Here is a 7,205-nt window from a genome sequence, read left to right on the forward strand (position 1 = left end):
CAACCCAATTAACCAAGTAGATCTTGCATTAATTACCCCTGTACAACTCTCATGGGAGAAGAGGTTGAAATGTTACAGATGTCCAACCACTACTATCATTGTGGTATATGTTTCATATCAAAGAGCATTTCATTGCAGATACATGTAGCTCGATATCATGTTCATCATATTGCACAAAACAGCCATACTTAGATCAAATGTCGCAACCAAGCCGTAGCTCTGATGTAAGCAGTAATTATATATTACCAAAAATTCACCCACAGGTAAATTAGAATCATGACTGTAATAATCACATCGGAGAAAACGGAAATAAGAAATACCGCTACCTTATCAAACATAAGTTGTAAATAGTTATACGTGTACAGGGTTTTAGAAAACAGGATTTCAAAATAAACAGGCGTTTTCTTTTTCACGAAATCTTTTGAACATTGTTAAACTAAGAATTGGTATATCGATTTATGCATGTAAACACCAAACCCACTTTAATAATCAGCACAAAGTTTCTCTATTCTCATAGACCTATGACTTTCTCTATTTTTATAGACCTATGACTTTCTCTATTCTTACAGACCTATGACTTTCTCTATTCTTATAGACCCACGACTTTCTCTATTCTCATAGACCCATGGCTTTCTCTATTCTCATAGACCCATGACTTTCTCTATTTTTATAGACCTATGACTTTCTCTATTCTTATAGACCCATGGCTTTCTCTATTCTTATAGACCTATGACTTTCTCTATTCTTATAGACCTATGACTTTCTCTATTCTTATAGACCTATGACTTTCTCTATTCTTATAGACCTATGACTTTCTCTATTCTTACAGACCTATGACTTTCTCTATTCTTACAGACCTATGACTTTCTCTATTCTTATAGACCTATGACTTTCTCTATTCTTATAGACCTATGACTTTCTCTATTCTTATAGACCTATGACTTTCTCTATTTTTATAGACCTATGACTTTCTCTATTCTTACAGACCTATGACTTTCTCTATTGTTGCTGTACGTTTATCGATGAATCGGCCACAATGTGTGTTAAAGCTTTAGATCTGACTGGGAAGGGCTGGGATTCGAATCCTGATCATTCACTCTATAAAGCAAACATCTACTGATCTCTCTTTCTCGCTTTCTTTCCTTTTTTTCTTTCCCCTCTCTCATTCTTATACTAATACCGGCATGCAAGACGTGTTATATCCACAGTGTCAACTTCTTGCATGGACCAGATAACAACGGGAAATACGTTCCAATAATTTGATTTCAATATATAATCTCACTGAATGGAAGTTGCGCAGATTTTGTATAAAGTGGATTGAGTGCTGACGCAGACATGGATTAACTGCACAAGGCCATAAAATCACCTGCATTTCCTGTTACATACATAATTAAATTTTACGACTAAAAGGGACGAGATATGAATAAACCAAAGTGCTCTGATCTACCGGATACCCCGTTCGTGTAACGTCATTTTTAGCTTATCCCGACATCCAATGGAATAATAAATGAACAACTTACAATTCCTTCTTTACATGTCCATTGATAATAGATATTTCTTTATGGCGTCAGAATTTTATTCTTTTTCTATATAATATATGTTATCTATTTCGTTCTTGTTGCAAGAAAATTTTCTGACCCAAAACACCAGTCTCTGTAGCGTATCACAATGGCATTAGTAATTATCGGTATGAAATATGAAATTTATACCCATAAGCGATAGAAGACATTTTTGTTGATTACAATGGCCAGAAAGCTGTTAACAGTCTTTTCCTCAATACGGCCATTTAGCGTAAATCAACTTTGTGGGAACTAAAGATGCTTCAAGATCTGAAGCTTTTGTTAAAGTAAGAACTGAACAGTTAGGGACGGAAGGGCATTGTGCCAACTTCCTTGATTAATCCTCATTTGTCGCGGAACACTTCACCTGGGGAATGAATTCTGGGACCATTCGATCAAGTCTTTTAGACCCTAAAAAATACGTTTCCATGGTTATGTATGTTCACAGAGGACCTCTATACAGCCTGCCTCTACGATCTGATCTCGAGAGGAAACGCCAAATTAATTTGACGTATACTTTTATACTAATGTGCTTTGTTACAGCGCTTTATTGTATACAAATATGTGCGTGAAGGAAAAAAAATCTGTCTGTATGATGGTGACATAAAATTCTTTACAGCTGTGCTTCTATCAATAACGAACCAAACTTGTTTTCCACGAATAAATTAGTCCGGTGTTGCATATTCATATATATATATATATATATATATTATAATTAAAGAAACCAGTTGAGTATACTCAATCGGCTTTGTTATATTTTATGATACACACACACACACACACACACACACACACACACACACACACACACATATATATATATATATATATATATATATATATTATAATTAAAGAAACCAGTTGAGTATACTCAATCGGCTTTGTTATATTTTATGATACATACACACACACAAACACACACACACACACACACACACACACACACACACACACACACACACACACACACACACACACACACACACACACACACACACACACACATATATATATATATATATATATATATATCTTCAACATTAATTACTTAAAATACAAAATATTTAATGGTATTTAGAAAAAATGAAATCGAACTATTTATGAATATTCTTCAATGATGGAGGAAAATAGGCAGGGAAATGCCAGAAGCACTATCTGTACAGAACGGTTGATGAGGTGCGGCGTTAGTCACAGGACTTCTTAGGTCATTTTCCAGACACACGGATTTATCTAATAAGGAATTATTTACAAGGGGAAATCTCATTTTATCGTGGTTTAGCTTAGAGGAGGAAGAAAAACACTCACAGATAAAAACCAAACACACTCAAAGTGTAAATAAACTAAATATGCAAAATACAACATTGATAAATTCTTACCTGTTGAAATTGCTTTTGTCCTTATATAATCAATTCCCACAGTCACTCTAAATAACAAAACTATCAATATTATTCCAAAATGTTTTCACCATACCTTTTTTGCGAATTAGAAAAAATCCCCCTTTTTGTTTATGATGACGGAATAGTCTCTCAATTTTTTTTCCTCTTTGAAATTTGTGGTCAGTTACAAAAATGTACAAATATTAATCGCGTTTCAAAAGTTCCGAATGCCTGGTGCTGATTGTCACTGCGCATGCTATATAGCGGTAGAGAACGACAGCGACATCTCTAGAGTTAACAGAAACGCTACCGCTCTCGCCTACACAAGGATTATGAATAATAGATATACCGCCTTCAGTAGATCTGGACCGAGGAGACGCAGACTATACCACAAGTCAACGCGGGAAAATAAACTCCGTAAAAATCCAATAGTTTAGACAACGGACGACGGGCAAAGCATTATTTTTTTTTACGTAAGATTATTTGCATCCAATTTCCAAATAATTGACGCGTAGTTACCACATTCAGAGATGTTATCTCCCAGAATTTCAGGATTGTCTCCAGGGTATTTTCTTAACAAAAAAGAGAATTATATTTTGTGGCAGGTATTCTAGAAAAGGTGGTATTATATTCAGTAATGAATAAATTATCATGTTTGCTTTCCTCCGGTCAGTGGAAGAAGTATATAAATGTCTTTGTTCAATGCATAGATAGCAATGTAGAACATTTTGACGAATAAAATTTCTTTCGTCGATTGACGTCAATGATTCATGAGACAAATGATGAAATGTCCTCATATAGTAAATACTTTTATGTCCTCACAGTAAATACTTTTATGTTCTCACAGTAAATACTTTTATGTTCTCACAGTAAATACTTTTATGTTCTCACAGTAAATACTTTTATGTCCTCACAGTAAATACTTATATGTCCTCACAGTAAATACTTTTATGTCCTCACAGTAAATACTTTTATGTTCTCACAGTAAATACTTTAATGTCCTCACAGTAAATACTTTTATGTCCTCACAGTAAATACTTTTATGTTCTCACAGTAAATACTTTTATGTTCTCACAGTAAATACTTTTATGTCCTCACAGTAAATACTTTAATGTCGTCACAGTAAATACTTTTATGTTCTCACAGTAAATACTTTTATGTTCTCACAGTTGTTTGATAATCGCTTAGTTTGAAAGGAGAAAAATATATAAAGGTATCGACGTCATAATGCAGTTTACATCGGATGGGTTATATTTCCCGCGTTTTTAACATACACTTCCAGAGCATGAATATACAAGTAATTTCAAACAGAAAGTAATAAAAACATCTCCAAAGCAACAGTATTATCATTCTATGTGGAATAAATTCAATAATAAACATCAAAACATTTTTATAGTTTTAATATGAGTTGAAATAAATGCATGTAAGATGCATATCTATTGTAATTATCACCTGCAGCATTTATGTAAGGAGGGGGAGGGGGTAACTATAGTGCTCATAGCGCCATAGTAAACCTGAAAACCATTATTGATACTTGCAGGAAAAATTCCTACTAACATATGTTAAAACATATTTAAAAATTAAAAAAAATCATTGGTCATTTATTTCTCAGGGGGTGAAAATATGTCTGCTTTGGTGAATAATTGCCTTCTTAAAATTGCGAAATTGCTCATAAGCAGCCCTGCTTCTACTTCGTATGAAAATAAATGGACATAATAATACATATATTATTTAAGGCTTTAACTTCAATTTGATATGAAATGTGTACCACTTACCCATTTTGTATCATTTTTAAACACCATCTGAAATACCTGTACCATTTATTACGTAAAGTCGACAAGAGGGGTTACTATGTAAGGGTTAATGTACGAGTATCGCTCCATTCCTTAAAAGTAATGGACCGAGGCCCCGAAGGGGCCGAGGTCCATTGCTTTTAAGGAATGGAGTGATACGAGTACATTGACCTACTTAAAATCCACCTTTGCTGGGCCCCTTGCTACTAAACTTTGTGCATTTTAATCATGTCTTACGTTTTTCATTCTTTTGTTGCATGCATTTATATCTACTTGTATAAAGGTTGACCTACTTTCCGAACACTCCATTCCTGAAAAATAATGGAGTGTTCGAACAAAAGAATGACGTTATAGGTGGATTTTAAGACAACCGTAGCGTCACAATTTCCGTGAAAACCATATATGATACTTTCATAATGAGTTACAGATACTGTCAACTACAAAATATGTAAAAATCAAATAAATTCATAGATTCATTAATTTCCAATGACCCATGCAATTACTACCTTAAGGTCTTCAGTTTCAAACGGAAGACCTTATAGCGATTCTACTGTTAATTTTTTTAAAACTCCTTCTATTGTACACACGATCTCTCAGAGACGGTTATCTAGATGGATTTTCTTGAAACTTTCAGGGATGATAGGGAATGGTATTATCTCTGGATAGGTTTTTTTTTGTTTTTTGTTTTTTGTTTTTTGTTTTTGTTTTTGTTTTGTTTTGTTTTGTTTTTTGTTATTTGTTGTTGTTTTTTGTTGTTTTTGTTGTTGTTTTTTTTAATTTTTTTCAAAATTTACTTCCGATGGTGAAAAATGTCCGATTTTCGTTTTTGTTTTAAAAGACATTTTGTCCGGGGGGTAATCTCAAAAACGACTAAAGATAATCAAGTGAAACTTTTAGGGATAACAAATCTTTCAATTGTATAGTGCATCCACCTAAATTCGTTTGTTGGCGTCACTTCCAGTCGTCACCAGAAGTGATTAAAGAATCGCAAATTTCAAACTTTTTCTTTTCAATTGAAACTTATACCATTTTATTAGGTCTCTTTCGAAGTGTCAAAACCTGTTGACCCCCAGCGGAAGTTAAAGCTCCAACTTCCGGTTATTTCAACAAGAGGTACTGTGAGCAATGCTCACTAAGAATACCCCCCGCTTATCCCAATCTCACAAAGGGTGTTGTTAGTAAGTATAAATTACCTCTTTCCTGAGTGTAAAAATATGGTATGCCTTTGTAGAAGAAAATGGAAGATATAGTCCGAACACAAATCCATGGTATGAACCTATAATTGTGACCTTGAGATCAAAGGTCAAGGTCATAATCAGGTCATGAATGTACATGACACATAGTCTCATGGTGATACACCCATGTCTTATTGTATGACTATGTCAAAACCCTATAATCAATTTTGACCTTGAGGTCAAAGTTCAAGGTCATATAGAGGTCATGAAGGTACTCAACACATCGTCTCATCGTGATCCATGTGTGTGCCAAATATGGTATGCCTATGTCAAAGAACAAAGAAGTTATGATCCGGACACGAATTTGCACAGACAGACAGACGGACAGACAGACAGACAGAGTGATTCCTATATATCCCCCTGAATTTCGTTCGCAGGGGGTATAAAAATACTCTTCATTTTCTCATTTTTCAGTGCCATAAATCTCGCTTACGAAACAAGTTGTTGACTTAAATTTTACAAATCTGTTTTTCTAAAATTCACTTTCGGTTGTGAGATATGGTGTGAAAAATTTATACATTGTTTTCTCATTTTCTCAGGAACAAGTAAAGATAGACTCTTGAAACTTGCAGGGATACTAGATTAGCAATAATCCATAAGATGGCTGCATAGATTTTGATAGTTTTTGGCATGATTGCAGGGCTAGGTTTGAAGTTTTGATGAAATGTAGGTGTGGGTTGTTTTTTTTAAAATTTACTTCTGGTTAGGAGATATCAACGATATTCGTTTTTGAAAATTCACATTTGCCCTGGGGTTATCTCAATAACAGCTAAAGATAATCGAGATCTATTAATTGTATAATGTACTTTCGTCGTCGGTGTCACTTCCGGTTGTCACCGAAAGCGATAAAATAAATCGGAAATTTCAATCTTTTTCTTTTAATTCGAAACCTATACCAGTTGATTAGGTCTCTTTCGAAGTGTCAAAAAATGTTGACCCTGTCGGAATTCGAAACGACAACTTCCGGTTTCTCGATGAATTATTCTTATGATTTTCGTCTTTTGTGTCCCCATAAACCTCGCTTATATTTCAAGTGTTTGATATGATTTTCATATCTGTCAATTACAGTATCAATATCTAGAGTTTCGTTAATTTTCTTTTTCTCGGAAGTAACGCACCACTTTTTTTCTTTAGTCTACTTCTTTTTGTCGAGAACCCCTTCGGATAAAGACGTGAACACTTCAGAGAATATAGACATTACATAATCGCTGTGATTGATAGAAAAAACACATCTAAATACTA

The 7,205-nt window shown here is 34.1% G+C and overlaps 1 protein-coding gene across 1 annotated transcript in view; it reads right to left on the reverse strand.

Annotated features, from left to right (window-relative positions):
* Positions 1–3,339, reverse strand: part of LOC125650910 (neuropeptide prohormone-4-like) — a 32,860-nt gene extending 29,521 nt beyond the window's left edge. Inside the window, exon 1 of the mRNA XM_048879489.2 lies at positions 3,030–3,339. The gene's annotated coding sequence lies outside the window, so the exon portion shown is untranslated. The remainder of the gene's footprint in view (positions 1–3,029) is intronic.
* Between the last annotated feature and the right edge of the window lie 3,866 nt (positions 3,340–7,205).

This window comes from Ostrea edulis, chromosome 5 (genome assembly GCF_947568905.1).
Source record: "Ostrea edulis chromosome 5, xbOstEdul1.1, whole genome shotgun sequence".
In the NCBI taxonomy this organism is placed as follows: Eukaryota; Metazoa; Mollusca; class Bivalvia; order Ostreida; family Ostreidae; genus Ostrea; species Ostrea edulis.